This window comes from Leptodactylus fuscus, chromosome 11, assembly GCF_031893055.1.
Source record: "Leptodactylus fuscus isolate aLepFus1 chromosome 11, aLepFus1.hap2, whole genome shotgun sequence".
Taxonomy (NCBI): Eukaryota; Metazoa; Chordata; class Amphibia; order Anura; family Leptodactylidae; genus Leptodactylus; species Leptodactylus fuscus.
The window spans coordinates 52,015,227-52,031,483 of NC_134275.1; the positions used below are offsets into that span (position 1 = coordinate 52,015,227).

Here is a 16,257-nt window from a genome sequence, read left to right on the forward strand (position 1 = left end):
GGCGCCATATCGAGCAGAAGGAAGTCCACACTTAAAATGCAGAGAGACATTGTAATTACTATTTTATAGTAGGCGCTATAAAGGTTTTACAGCAAAAATGGTGGAAAGATGGTCCCCAAAAAAAATCAAAGCTTCATTAATTACCATTTTACGGTTCTAGGGAGAGCAAGAAAAAAAATTGACCCCTTGGATTTCTAGTGAACCATAAACAGATACAGATGAAAAAAACTAATTATGTTTGTAAATCTTATAATCGTATACTAAATATAACAGTACTGGGAAATAACACAAGAAATGCAAAATCTGATCATCCTCACGTCTATAGAAATGTATTAGGAGTAAGTGCATTAATATAATGGTGTTATAGGTTTAAAGGGGCCGCACCATGTTTGCAAATATGTTATTAAAGATCTTTAGAGTCATCTTAGTGGTGACCGTATTTTGTCTTGAACAGTTGCAAATGGATATGATCATGTATATAGGAATATTCTAGGATCTTCTTTATTCTAGGTATATGATATGATATGAGAAGATACATATCTGATAACCAGCCATGATGTCCTTATTGTGGTTGGGTTATCTTCTCATACATGTAGTGTCCTCCTGATAACCAGCCATGATGTCCTTATTGTGGTCGGGTTATCTTCTCCTACATGTAGTGTCCTCCTGATAACCAGCCATGATGTCCTTATTGTGGTCAGGTTATCTTCTCATACATGTAGTGTCCTCCTGATAACCAGCCATGATGTTCTTATTATGGTCAGGTTATCTTCTCATACATGTAGTGTCCTCCTGATAACCAGCCATGATGTTCTTATTGTGGTCAGGTTATCTTCTCATACATGTAGTGTCCTCCTGATAACCAGCCATGATGTTCTTATTATGGTCAGGTTATCTTCTCATACATGTAGTGTCCTCCTGATAACCAGCCATGATGTTCTTATTGTGGTCAGGTTATCTTCTCATACATGTAGTGTCCTCCTGATAACCAGCCATGATGTTCTTATTATGGTCAGGTTATCTTCTCATACATGTAGTGTCCTCCTGATAACCAGCCATGATGTTCTTATTGTGGTCAGGTTATCTTCTCATACATGTAGTGTCCTCCTTCCTGATAACCAGCCATGGTGTCCTTATTGTGGTCAGGTTATCTTCTCATACATGTAGTGTCCCTCCTGATATCCTGTCTATAATACGCAAATTATGGCTGTCTCTGACAAGTCCCAGACCATAGAAAGTTCCCACATTCATGGCTGTATCCATTGGAAAATGACCAAGACAACAAACTATCACCACTAAAGATGGTTAGAGAAAATCTACAAAACTCTGTAAAATTGAAAATTATTTATATTTCCAAAAATGCTCAACTTCTAATTGTCCATAAATTTAATTTAAATATGGTTCTGTTCATGGGAAAATCCATTTGCCCCACATTGGGGAAAAGCTGCTGACTTTGTTGCCAATTTTGCTGCAGTTTTTGAGTCTGGAATGGGTTTAACAGAAGGGACACAGCTAGGGGTTTCTTTTATGTCTCGTATTCCTCTTGACTTTGGCTCAAAAAACTGCAGCAAAACCTGCAACAAAAAAATGTAAAGCCTCAGCCCAAGGAGGTAAAAGTCACATGACATAGCTGAGGACCCAAAAGAAGCTGATAACTTTGATAAAGCCACCAGTAAGAGCAGCACACTCACTACAAATTACATCATGTACTATATTAATGGATAAAAGATGAAGTATTTTTGCAGGGCTGCTACTTTCCGATTGGACATGACAACACTGGTGTTAGTTTGGTTAGAAATAAGAATAGTCAAACATTTGACCTGCATTTATGGATATTCTCGGCATATCAGATGAGAGCCTTCCTATACAATAGAGCAACGCTAGCCTGTAATATAAACACCATTTATTGAAGAATCTAAATTATGCATATAGGGCACAATGAAAATGAGTCACACAATAAGGCGGCATAACCCGAGCGATCATTAGCAAGGTGACACATATTTCTCCACGTATAATAACATGTTTAACCCTGGAGATGACTGTGCCGTATGGCTGTGTAGTGTTTGTTTAGTGTGATTACTACGCGAGGCGTTGCGTGTACTGTTAGCACTAATGTACCTTACTATTACCTTGAGTATCTGCTGTTTACACTGGGAGAAACACGTGTAAGTCTACCTAACAAGGCTCCAGTGAGATAAGAAGTGGTCGGAGTGGACAATTACTTTCATAGGTTTCATATCACTCTCAGCTATTATATACTAATTTCAGTAGAATATATCTGTCGTCATGTTGGATAATTGGAATTGCCCACGTATCTGTCCATATATTTTTTGACATTTGCCGCAGTATTTTTTATGTCACCTCCAATAAGTTATTTGATTGGCGTGAAGTCAAGAGTAAGGTGGTCTTGAGTTATGTCTCTACCAGCGGCTCTGAAGAGGTTAATAGTAGAGATAAAGTTTTCTTCATGGAACTGTCACACGTTGCCCGTTCACCCGGCCGCCTCGACAACGCTTCTGTCCCCTCAGTGCACTAATTGGTCTCTTAGCACATGGAGAATCTCGAAATACAATAAGGCACTGCAGGGTAAATAAATAAATGATAACATAAAATACAAGGGCAGAACTCACCTCCAGCACTACCCGGCCAAAATCCTACACCGCACATTGTAAAAGCTGAAAAAGAGTTCAAATTTCATTAAGCTTTCCTTACGCTGACCCTGAAATTATCCCTAAATATAGGACAAAGTAACTTAGCAACACTAGATCTTTAGGAGATTTTATAGAAATTGTTCTAAAGGTGTTGTCTGATATAGAAAATCCATATTGATAGATTTGTCCCCTGGTCATGAGACTCGACCTCGGAAGACCCCAGCTCATCTATGCATTTCTTACACCAGTTATTGATTTTAATGGGATCTATGTAATACATCAATTCCCCTGCGGAGGTGCTGCAGGGAAACTGGACACTGAGTGCTCGAGTTGACCACAGGTTACAGCTGATGGATGAGAGTCCCAGCAGCAGGACAACCTCCGATTAGTTTACCATTAAAGCACGAGCACATAGTATAGCTAACCAAAGTGGAGGACCACTTTAGATTGGAGGTCTGATACTGAACAAAAAATAAATAAAAAATCCTTTGAGAAGTGGTCGCCTAGTGTTCCTACATTCCTGAATAGCAGATCAGTCCTGTTAGGACATTGTCAAAGTAATGGTGGCCACCATGATCGGTGGCTCAATGGAGCACGGAGGAGCAAGGAGTTTATGTTCTCTCCATGTTTGTGTGGGTTATCTCCAGTTTCCTCCCACACTCCATAGACATACTTATAGGTAATTTAAATTGTGAGCCCTACTTGGGACAATGTTGACTATATCCGAAAAGTGCGGTTCCTTTCCACTTTCATGGAAGAGATTGGGTGTCAGGCTCAACCATGATGGAGAAGAGATAACCCAATTTAATATACCAGTAACATAACATGCATACACAACTCTTGCGGCTACCAGTAGCACAAACACTGGGTGTCCGCACATAGACACATATGGGATGAGCAGCACATCATTTTGTGGTATATCGCAAAGAAACGGGCCAATCTCAGGACTCACAAATCTGAATATGTCCAGCCAAAATTAAAAAGGCAAGGAAGGCTATACCTGTACAAGTATAGAGACCTTACCTAGATCCTCTCTATTATGGCTCCTAGACTGGGGTCCCATAATCAGGGGTTAATGAGGAGAAATGAATAAGTATCATGTTATTAGGGGCATTTAACCACAGGGAAAAGAGTATATTTGCAGGGGGCCATTTTACATTGAGAGGCCTCCTTCAGTCTCCCGAATTCAGCAGGATAGTTCTGCATTTCAGGAACTGCTCTGGAATGTGGGCCCCGATTTCCTTAAATTGTATGAGGGCAAGTAAAGCAGCATTACACTGTGTGAGGGCCATAAGGGGCATTATACTGTACAGGGCTACCGAGAAGGCATTTTATTGTGTGGGGCCACTTAGATGGTGTTTGGTGGGAAGTTAGGAGGCTTCATCACTATGTGCTATATATTGAAGGGTTCTATTGCTGTGTGGGGGTCATAAAGGGAATCTGTAGAAATGGGCTGGGCCAAAGCAGCCATGGGCAGGGTTATGAAAAAGCATTTGCCACTGCACATGCCACCACATTTGTCCAGCTTCGTCTCCTCTAAAAGATGGGTGGTATCTCTAAGTAGTAGTGACGGGCATGGGGGGGGGGGGAACAGCCCACTTATCAAACTTTTGCCATGGAGTGCAAATTTCAGTTGTACTTTTATGATCAGATGCACAATCACTAAGAATCTGTGCCACATTTTTGAGCGAAAAAAAGTTGCAAACTATCAATTTACTATTTTTTAATGCAACGTGTGGCTAAAATAGCATTTTTACACCTCCCTCTGTTCATCTAAAAGTGGACAGGAGCCGGGCATGGGCTTGGCCATCAGCAGCGCCAAATTCATTATCACCTATGCCAATTTTGTGGCTAGTAGGCGGCGTAGATTTTAGCTGAGGCTCACGATAAAGCGAGCACCCCATAGTCTCTTATACATTCTGATAATCCTCATTCATGCGACTCCCAATTATTCTAAATTGATCCTGTGGCTACATTCAATCCTTGTTAAGTTAATGGCGCCTTATTATAAGAATTTTTTGGATGTTGGTCCCTTCCCTTACGTCTCTGTTGGTAGCGGTGGAGCTGGCGCTAGGACTATAGGCTGCAGTCAGTATATTAGAGGTTATTATAATGATTATTATCAAGTTAGAGAAGCTTCCACTCCGCTTTATAAGAAGCCGACAGGGCAATCATCTCCAAATCCCAGAGCAATCTAGGACAGGGTAAAAAAAAAAAAAAAAAAAAGAAAGACATCAGGCGCTGGAGAAATGTGAACCTCGCTCCCAGGTAGAGAATTCACAGTATGTAAAATTCATTACAAAACACTGGAAGAGGCTGTATCGGCTCAGTGACTTCAAAGACACATAAGAAGCTATGTATTCGTTATGGTTCCTGTCTAAGCGCTCATTCCACTCGGAAATCTGCTATTTTTAGGAAAAACCTAGAGACCTGAATTGGTGTAATTTAGAGTTTAGATAGAGACTTTATACACAGAGTGTTCACTGTGCAGAATGGGAAGAGAATTTATCGCAGATATTCCGCCTCACTCGCTAGGGACAAATGTAATGTTCGTCTGTGGGGTCCCCGAGGGAATCGGTGTGGAAGTTACTTTTGCAGACATGAATAATGAAAAGTCTGACTGTAAAAAAATAATAAAAATAAGAAGTTGGTAGAAAAAGGTTGTGAGTTTGCCCTTCGCAGCTCGGCTGTGCGGCGTTACCATTTGACAGGCGGACAATTGTCTTATTGACTCCTTCGCTGCTACATTGTTACAGGGCGCTTCTGTTTGTTTGGAGGCAACTTCATGAAAACCTTAGAGCATTATGTGCAATCTCAGCACATAATATGAGCGTGTCATCGATGTGATGCACAGTCGTGCTGACTAGTTTGGGTGGGTGTGGAATGAGAATGCTTTCAGGAGTAGAAGGGTTAATAATTTAGTTTTGTCAATTAATAAAATAAAGGGGATGAGCAAAAAAGAAATGTAAATCCCATCAATATTTTGTGTGACCTTTGCCCTTTGCCCTTGTTCTTCTCGGTACTTGCATACAGTTTTTGTCAGAACTGAGCAGGGAGTTTGTTCCCGCCGCCATCTTGGAGAACTCAGCACAGATCTTCTGTGGATGTTGCTTGCTCCAATCCGTCTGTCTCTTCATGTCATCCCAGACAGACTGGCTGATGATGATATCAGGGCTATATCTGTGGGGGCCATATCATCACTTCCAGGACTCCTCCTCCAAAGGGCAAAGGTCACACCAAATATTGTATAAATTTACATTTCTCTTTTCCTCATTCACTTCCTGCTGTTGACACTTCTATTTTGTAATCATTCTTACTTTGCAGCATTTGTTTCAACACCTGCCTAAAACTTTTGTACGGCACTGCAGACTTATACACTATAGCTTTTTGTCTAGCTTTAAGGACAATCTTTGTATCCCAATTTATTTTTTTTCTTTCAAAAATGATGTTTGGCATTGATACTAAAAATCTATACTTTTGAGTATTCACTATATAACCACTATATGCCAGTTTATTAGGCATTCTATACCAATACCTTTATCTGCCTTCTCTGTTGAACATACACTCACCGGCCACTTTATTAGGTACACCTGTCCAACTGCTCGTTAACACTTAATTTCTAATCAGCCAATCACATGGCGGCAACTCAGTGCATTTAGGCATGTAGACATGGTCAAGACAATCTCCTGCAGTTCAAACCGAGCATCAGTATGGGGAAGAAAGGTGATTTGAGTGCCTTTGAACGTGGCATGGTTGTTGGTGCCAGAAGGGCTGGTCTGAGTATTTCAGAAACTGCTGATCTACTGGGATTTTCACGCACAACCATCTCTAGGGTTTACAGAGAATGGTCCGAAAAAGATAAAACATCCAGTGAGCGGCAGTTCTGTGGGCAGAAATGCGTTGTTGATGCCAGAGGTCAGAGGAGAATGGCCAGACTGGTTCGAGCTGATAGAAAGGCAACAGTGACTCAAATAGCCACTCGTTACAACCAAGGTAGCCAGAAGAGCATCTCTGAACGCACAGTACGTCGAACTTTGAGGCAGATGGGCTACAGCAGCAGAAGACCACACCGGGTGCCACTCCTTTCAGCTAAGAACAGGAAACTGAGGCTACAATTTGCACAAGCTCATCGAAATTGGACAATTGAAGATTGGAAAAACGTTGGCTGGTCTGATGAGTCTCGATTTCTGCTGCGACATTCGGATGGTAGGGTCAGAATTTGGCGTCAACAACATGAAAGCATGGATCCATCCTGCCTTGTATCAACGGTTCAGGCTGGTGGTGGTGGTGTCATGGTGTGGGGAATATTTTCTTGGCACTCTTTGGGCCCCTTGGTACCAATTGAGCATCGTTGCAACGCCAAAGCCTACCTGAGTATTGTTGCTGACCATGTCCATCCCTTTATGACCACAATGTACCCAACATCTGATGGCTACTTTCAGCAGGATAATGCGCCATGTCATAAAGCTGGAATCATCTCAGACTGGTTTCTTGAACATGACAATGAGTTCACTGTACTCCAATGGCCTCCACAGTCACCAGATCTCAATCCAATAGAGCATCTTTGGGATGTGGTGGAACGGGAGATTCGCATCATGGATGTGCAGCCGACAAATCTGCGGCAACTGTGTGATGCCATCATGTCAATATGGACCAAAATCTCTGAGGAATGCTTCCAGCACCTTGTTGAATCTATGCCACGAAGAATTGAGGCCGTTCTGAAGGCAAAAGGGGGTCCAACCCGTTACTAGCATGGTGTACCTAATAAAGTGGCCGGGGAGTGTAGGCATATATGGGTATCACAACACAAGTTAAGCAACTTTCCTAAAAACAACATGGTTTGTGATATGTTGTCACAAGATGATTTGCTAACTATCCTATTTGTATCTATGTGTGAAGAGCAGCGTTTCAATGCTTTTGTTAGCAGGTCAGTATATTGTGCTGAATTCGTGTCTTAAAAGGCTTGTTCCCCTGAACATAACACATTTAAATTTGTAGACAATTAAAAATGAAACACTTTTGCTAATTCAAATTCAAAATTTTGCACAGTTTACAAGATTTTCTTTAAAATTCCTGCATTCATGGTTCTATCCACTGGCAACCTGATCAAGACACCAGACAGTCACCACTAAGATGGTTATAGGAAATCTTTGAAATTGTGCAAAATTTAGAATTATTTATATTTGCAAATATGTTAGATTTGTATTGTTTACAATTTCATATATTATATTTTTATATGATATAAAATTGAAGTCCATAACCATTATGACTAGAGATGAGCGAACAGTAAAATGTCCTAGGTTCGATATTCGTTTTGAGTAGCCCCTCAATATTCGACTACTCGAATCGAATATCGAACCCTATTATAGTCTATGGGGGGAAAATGCTCGTTTCAGGGGTAGGCAACGTTCGATCAAATTATACTTACCAAGTCCACGAGTGAGGGTCGGGCTGGATCCTCCGTGCAGTCTTCTCCTTGCAGCGTCCCTGCGGCGTCTTCCGGCTCTTCATTCACTCTGCCAGGCATCGGGCCTGGGCAGAGACGACTGCGCATGCCCGCACTACAAGCGTACATGCGCAGTCGGCTCTGCCCAGGCCCGATGCCTGGCAGAGTGAATGAAGAGCCGGAAGACGCCGCGGGGACGCTGCACGGAGAAGACGTCTAAAGGTAGGAGAAGAACCAGTGTTGATTGGCTGACTGTATAGCATTCGGCCAATCAATGCTGGTTCTCTATCGAACTTTTACATTCGAACAGCTAGCAGTATTCGATCGAGTACGAGTATTTAGAATACGGTAGCATTTGATCGAATACCTACTCGATCGAGTACTACTCGCTCATCTCTAAATGTGACTAGTAACATATGGACACATCTGTATGGCAGCTTCTGAGTCCGCGGAATCTCCTTAGGCCTGTGGAAGTTGGATGATATCTACTTATGACTCAATGTCTGTGCACGTTCAGCAGCAAAAAAAATCTTCCACGTATCTGTTGGAAATCCAAAGCCGAAAAATAAATGTAATCACTAGACAGGGTGCACATACTTATGCCCATGCCGTATAGGTTGAAAGCCAAGGTTCACTTGCCACTCTTATACATTAGGATCACTCTATATATACATTGTAACATATGTTGTCTTTGTAAATGTAACCTTCAGAATAATAAGACGGCAGTAAGGACACCTCCGCAGAGTCCGGGGACCAGAGACTTCACAGAAATGCAGATTTATTTTTGTTCCGTTTCGTCCTAACATTTACATAGAACATATACAGATTTCGGAGCGATGTGCTTTGTCCATAGAAGCACCAGCTCATTTATTTGCAGCTTGGGAAAAGATTCAGATGCCTTTTGATGTTTCAAAAGACGAAGGTTTCTGAAGACTCCATATGAAACATGACAAGGTCTCGCTTCTTCCTGGTGGTGTCAGTGACTACAACTAAAAGCATAAACCTCCTTGACCTTCATCTTCCTCCCGCCAGTAGATCTAAGACATCTGTGGACCAACAAAAATATCTGAAGAACTGTTGTGTGAGCTGGCCATTGTAATGGAAACATTGAAAATGTATCCTGCCCATCACTGACTGTTCCTATAGCTTCTGGGTAACGTTATAGCCCATTGAGGGGGGGGGGGGGGGGTGTTCATGTTGGATGATTTGACGCAAGATTCATGCCGTTGGCTCATCCCAATGCGACGGGTAATGCTCAAGTACAGGGCTCAGTTGTCCCTGATAATGTCATAATTTTTCATTATATCAACTACTATATATATTTTAGTGTTTTGCTGAAAATATCTCAGAGCGTCAATCTTCCTAATATATGCTATTAAATCCTATTAGGATTAATGATGTTGACAGGTCAGCCATCACATTCTTGGATGACTTCAGGTAAAGTATCAGGGATCTAAAAATAGCTGATAAGACGACTGAACTCCGTAACCGGGCGCATGTACGGGCAACGCAAAACCTTGTACTTATGTCATGTATATTTATAAATGTCACAACATTCTTTTTCATGTAGGATTAGTGATGAGCCGCGCTCCAGCCATTCACTTCCCAAGCTCAGGATAGAAATTCATGACTGCAAAAATCACACCAGGAGGCAGAAAACTGAAATAGATTCATTAACGTTCAATTCCTGTTACAGCTAATCAATGGGAAGTAAACATCTCTAAATATATATAGGAAAGGCCATATACATCATGATTATTACTAATAGCATCTTTATTCTGAATGTCCATCTCATCAGGACTCAAGAGAGAATATATTGTCTCCTCTGTACAAGAACATTACCATAACACTGCTCCTATGCACAAGTATATGACTACTATAATACTGCCCCTATGTACAAGAATATAACTACTATAATACTGCCCCTATGTACAAGAATATAACTACTATAATACTGCTCCTATGTACAAGAATATAACTACTATAATACTGCTCCTATGTACAAGAATATAACTACTATAATACTGCTCCTATGCACAAGTATATGACTACTATAATACTGCCCCTATGTACAAGAATATAACTACTATAATACTACCTCCTATGTACAAGAATATAACTGCTATAATACTACTCCTATGTATAAGAATATAACTACTATAATACTGCTCCTATGTACAAGCATATGATTATTATAATACTGCTCCTATGTACAAGAATATAACTACTATAATACTGCCCCTATGTACAAGAATATAACTACTATAATACTGCTCCTATGTATAAGAATATAACTGCTATAATACTACTCCTATGTATAAGAATATAACTACTACTAGCTGGTACCCGCGACTTCGTCTGCGGTGATTGTAGCAGTGGGTATATACAGGCGCGGGTAAGGTTTTCGTAGTGTGTATAAGGTATGGGATATGAAATGTAACTTTGTATCTTGTTTTTGCTGGAATTCAGAGAATACGTGAGACTTTTGTGTTGAAGTTAATTTGTATTTGAGCTGCTATATATACGGTGTTGTGAGAAACTTTACATAGTGACTTTGGGACAGAGGTATTTGAAGTTAACCCCTTCCCGTCGATGGCATTTTTTGATTTTGGTTTTTCATTTTTGACTCCACTCCTTCTAAACCCCATAACTTTTTTATTTCTCCGCTCCCAGAGTCATATGAGGTCTTAATTTTTCTTGGGACAAATTTTTCTTCATGATGCCGCCATTATTTATTCTATATAATGTACTGGGAAGCAGGGAAAAAATTCTGAATGGGGAGGATTTGACAAAAAAAAAGCATTTCTGTGACTTTCTTAGGGGCTTTGGTTTTACGGCGTTCACTGTGCAACCAAAATGACATGTCCCCTGTATTCTGTGTTTCGTTAGGATTCCGGGGATACCAAATTTATATGGTTTTATTTACATTTTGACCCCTTAAAAAAAATCCAAAACTGTGTTCAAAAATTTTTTTTTGAAAAGTCGTCATATTCCGACAGCCGTAATTTTTTTATACGTCCGTGTACAGGGGTGTATAGGGCGTCTTTTTTTGCGGGGTTGGGTGTACTTTTTAGTTCTACCATTTTCAGGAAATGTTATTGCTTTGATCACTTTTTATTCAAATTTTTATCAGAATCAAAAGAGTTAAAAAAACAGCGGTTTGGCACTTTTGACCATTTTTCCCGCTATGGCGTTTACCGAACAGGAAAAATATTTGTATAGCTTTGTAGAGCGGGCGATTTCGGACGCGGGGATACCTAACATGTATGTGTTTCACAGTTTTTAACTACTTTTATATGTGTTCTAGGGAAAGGGGGGTGATTTGAATTATTAATCCTTTTTATTTGTTTTTATATTTTTTTTTTACTTTTTTTAAACTTTTTTTTGCATTTATTAGACTTCCTAGGGGTATTGACATGGGTGGGCGGTGTCGCGGATTGTCAGAGCGGTGGGGGTCGGCAAACATGGCTGCTCCGGAGCGTTAAAGAGAGCCTCCTGGAGTATCGTTAAGGGGAGGGGCAAAGTGGTAAAGTATATGTATATGAGATTGTGTGGGGTTAGGGGCGAGGCTGTAGAGGGCAATATGAATTTTGTGGCTTGCTATGGTCCAAAGTGTGTGAGATTGCAGAGATGGTGGTGTGAGTTTGGGTTTTATGGGGGTCCTGGCACAAACGTATGTACGCTGTTGTGACGAACAGTAGCCTATTGCGCAATCGAGTGTAGTGACTATGTTTGTGGAAAATTTCAGCCAAATCGGTGGAGCGGGTTTTGCGTGATTGAGGAACAAACATCCAAACATCCAAACATCCAAACATCCAAACATCCAAACATCCAAACATCCAAACACACAAACCCACAAACATCCAAACTCACAAACTTTCACATTTATAATATTAATAGGATAATACTGCTCCTATGTACAAGCATATGATTATTATAATACTGCTCCTATGTACAAGAATATAACTACTATAATACTGCTCCTATGTACAAGAATATAACTACTATAATACTACTCCTATATACAAGAATATAACTACTATAATACTGCTCCTATGTACAAGAATATAACTACTATAATACTACCTCCTATGTACAAGAATATAACTACTATAATACTGCTCCTATGTACAAGAATATAACTACTATAATACCGCTCCTATGTACAAGAATATAACTACTATAATACTGCTCCTATGTACAAGAATATAACTACTATAATACTGCTCCTATGTACAAGAATATAACTACTATAATACTACTCCTATGTACAAGAATATACCTACTATAATACTGCTCCAATGTACAAGAATATAACTACTATAATACTGCTCCTATGTACAAGAATATAACTACTATAATACTACTCCTATGTACAAGAATATAACTACTATAATACTGCTCCTATGTACAAGAATATAACTACTATAATACTGCTCCTATGTACAAGAATATAACTACTATAATACTGCTCCTATGTACAAGACTATAACTACTATAATACTGCTCCTATGTACAAGAATATAACTACTATAACAACATGCAGAATTGAAACAAAGCATATTGGAAAATTGTAGAACTTTTCATTATACAAATAATATTGTTGTGTTTATTTTTGGTCTGAAACTTTACAACAAAAATTAATCGAAGTATAAATGCAATAGCTAAGTGAAGTGTCATGGACTGATATATTTTGTGAACTTCATGACCTTGTATTTAGGTGGAGGAACATTCTATCGAGGACATTACTTCTAATATGTCCTGCTTCAAACTTCCCATCTCTAGAACATGACTCGCACACACAATGGGGATCCTCGATGTGAGAGAACACTAATATTTTTGTCTGGCAGACATTTCATTGACAATCTCTAAAATCATCTTTTTTAAAAACTTGACCCTTTAACAGAGACATTGATAGATATTTTTTCATTAGGACTTTAACAAATGGAAAATGCCATCTCTAAAAACTGAGACTGTGTTTCATCTTTCAAGGACCTGTGCTGGTCTCAATTGTCTTATCTTAAGTATCTGTTAAAGGGGTTGTCCATTTTCAGACCAATGTTATTATTTGTATAATAAAAAGTTGTATAATTTTCCAAAATTCTTTCTGTATCAATTCCTCATGGTTTTCTAGTTCTCTCTTCTACTTATGTATTGTGTGTTAATATCCGCTATGGTTTTATACCTTCCTGCTAGTGAATCAAATTCGTTATAGAATTTTCTTGGACAATATATACATGACCTGCCAATGGGTGATTGGAGAAATATCATGTCTGTCCACCACCGATTTTTTTAGTAGACATCTAACCAAAAACTTTTCCAACAATTATAGTTTTCATGTTTGTTCCCATCCTCTACTACTCCTGTCATGGTCTGATCCATAGAATATTCCATTATTATAAATCTCGGAGCAGTGTCAAAAAGTCCCAGTCTTCCATTTTGAGTAGGAATGAGCCGATCTTGAGATTTCAGGATCGTTTTTAAAATCCAATCATTTTCCAGCCGATCACAATCGTGAAATTTACTGGATTGCCAATCGGAATCCAATCTTTCCTGATCACTCAACCCTAATGTTAGCTTTTCCCACAATGATTGGCCAGTAGCCAAGCATTGTGGGAACTAACGGAAGACCTTGATCCCGACAAAAAAAATAGGGATCAGAATCCCGATGACGATCGTGAAATTTACTCGATCGCCATCCAATCTTTTCTGATCCCGATCGCTCAACCCTAATTTTGAGTCCTTCAATTCTAGAAATCAGTGGTGGTTCAAGACCAAAGACATTACCATTGGGATCTTCTCATGTGAATTTTTTGGCATCTAAGAAAGACCTTGTAGAATCTTCCCTATTTCACTAGGTTGTCTTGGTTTAGGAGAACATGGCTAATGTCTATCAAAAATAACGCAACATCTATTCATGGGTCGTGTCTACTAATACAGCTCAATAACAGTGAAGTGAATGAGGATGGTCAGGTGTGGTGCTTTTTTTTTTAAAGAAAACAAACAAGGTCTCCTTTATGGCTCTTCTACAATAAAGTTTTAAAAGGTTGTTCTCTATAAATCAATTCCTGGTCTGGGATTAAAGCCAAACCAAAATAACTCATCCAAACCAAAGAAGAACCCATCCAAAAACAACATATTCTTTCCTATAATTCCCAACCAAGCATGACTCCCCACACTAACAATGGTGGCCTGCAAAGGTCGTCTCCTTAAGAACCTCCTGGAAGAAATCAGTTATGTTTTTCTAATGTGTACGACTTCTTTAACCAAGTTATTTTGTACTAAACAGGCAAAGTATTCACACAATAATGTACCAAATGGTTTGAGCAGCCGCATGTTGCATAATCCGTTTCGTCTCTCTGCATCCCAGTGATTTTAGGTTTTTTTGAGAATCTCATTATTGAAACACTGATAACATTCAAACAGATGTCAAAACTTGCTTTTCCAATACTTCAGCTGGGAGCAGAAGACATATTGTGAACTTAAACTTACACATGAAACATTTCCCATAAACCCCTCAGCACTTCTAACTATAGACGCTCTCGCCTACTTTCTACCAAATGTTTTGTGTTTCTCGCTAAAAAATAAGTAGGATGTTGTGAGGAAAATAAGCGCAAGTACGCTGGCAGCCACCAGGCATCTCAATCTGAGCCTGCCTCGTCAGCTTTTCCAAAAGTTCAGCAATTCACGGAGGTTATGGTGAGATTACTCCCTGTCGGAGAACGGGAAAGGACAAATCCAAGGCACCAAGTGACCAGTAGACCAAGAAGACACTTTGAGTATCTGATTTCATTTTTTCAGATGTCTGTAGTAGTTTTTGTTATTACCGGGTCCTATAAGAAACCAGACTGGCTTCTAGAGTGATCTGTTGGCTCTCAATGTCCACATTATCTGGTTTACTCTTCCATTAGAAAACTTTTCAAACCTGGGTAAAACAAAAAACTTTTTAGCAGGATTGTATTATCTGTTATTAGAGAGGAGCGAGTAGTTAAATACTCGATATTCGTTTCCAGTAGCCCCTCAATATGCGACTACTCGAATCGAATATCGAATCCTATTATACTCTATGGGGGAAAAATGCTCGTTTCAGGGGTAGGCAACATTCGATCACACTGAACTTACCAAGTCCATGAGTGAGGGCCAAGCTGGATTCTCCGAGAAGTCTTCTCCACACAGCGTCCCCGCGTCATCATCTGGCAATGAATTCACTCTGCTAGGCATCGGGCCTGGGCAGAGCTGACTGTGCATGCCCGCACTACAAGAAAATGGCCGCTTACAGTCAAAGCGACCATTTTCTTGTAGCGAGGGCATGCGCAGTTGGCTCTGCTCAGGCCCGATGCCTAGAAGAGTGAATTCAGAGCCAGAAGACGCCGCGGGGACGCAGCGAGGAGAAGACTTCTAAAGGTAGGAGAAGAACCAGCATTGATTGGCCGACTGTATAGCATTCGGCCAATCAACGCTGGTTCTGCATCGAATTTTTCCATTCGAATAGCGAGTGGTATTTCGAATACCGTAGTATTCGATCGAATACTACTCGCTCATCTCTATCTGATGTTTTAGCTGTTTCTTAGGCAGCATTGTGACACCTATCCAAACATATAAGATGGATGTTGGTCCAATCTGCAAATTTTGGTTGCCCAAGAGCTACTGAAAGTGTATTCGACACCTTTATTCTCCACATTCTTTTGGAAATCCAAAAATATCTTAAAGGAAAAGGCAAATATCTTCTTTATACTTCCCTCTCTATATAATGTGTACATACCTGAGCCTGGATTCCAAGGAGTCGATAGATAGATGTTGGTCAAATTTGCCAATTTTGGTAGTAGCAGTCAACCATCACAGCTTTTGAGAGGGTCTGGAAGCTCCATATCCAATTTCCCTATTGAAAAAACACACACTTAGCTGAGCCAAGCAATGAGGAGGGGGTAGAAGGAATAGCCACTTGCCAAATCAGAATTTGGTCAAGAGTTATTGATGGTGTATGGCCACCAGTGGTCTCCACATCCTCGTGGAAATCTAACAAGGTCTACGGAAGAAAACCAATGTCTTCTCTACACCTCCATTTCTCTATGAAGTCTACAGTTCATAATTATGCCTAGGCCTGAAACCCAAGGAGCCTAAAGGTCTCTTCTCCATATGAATAGACCAGTGCTCCATATA

General features: G+C 40.0%; 1 protein-coding gene across 2 annotated transcripts in view; it reads left to right on the forward strand.

The window, feature by feature from the left end:
* The window catches only part of DIAPH2 (diaphanous related formin 2), an 824,584-nt gene that overhangs the window by 648,975 nt on the left and 159,352 nt on the right, over positions 1–16,257 (forward strand). The gene's annotated exons all lie outside the window — the stretch shown is intronic.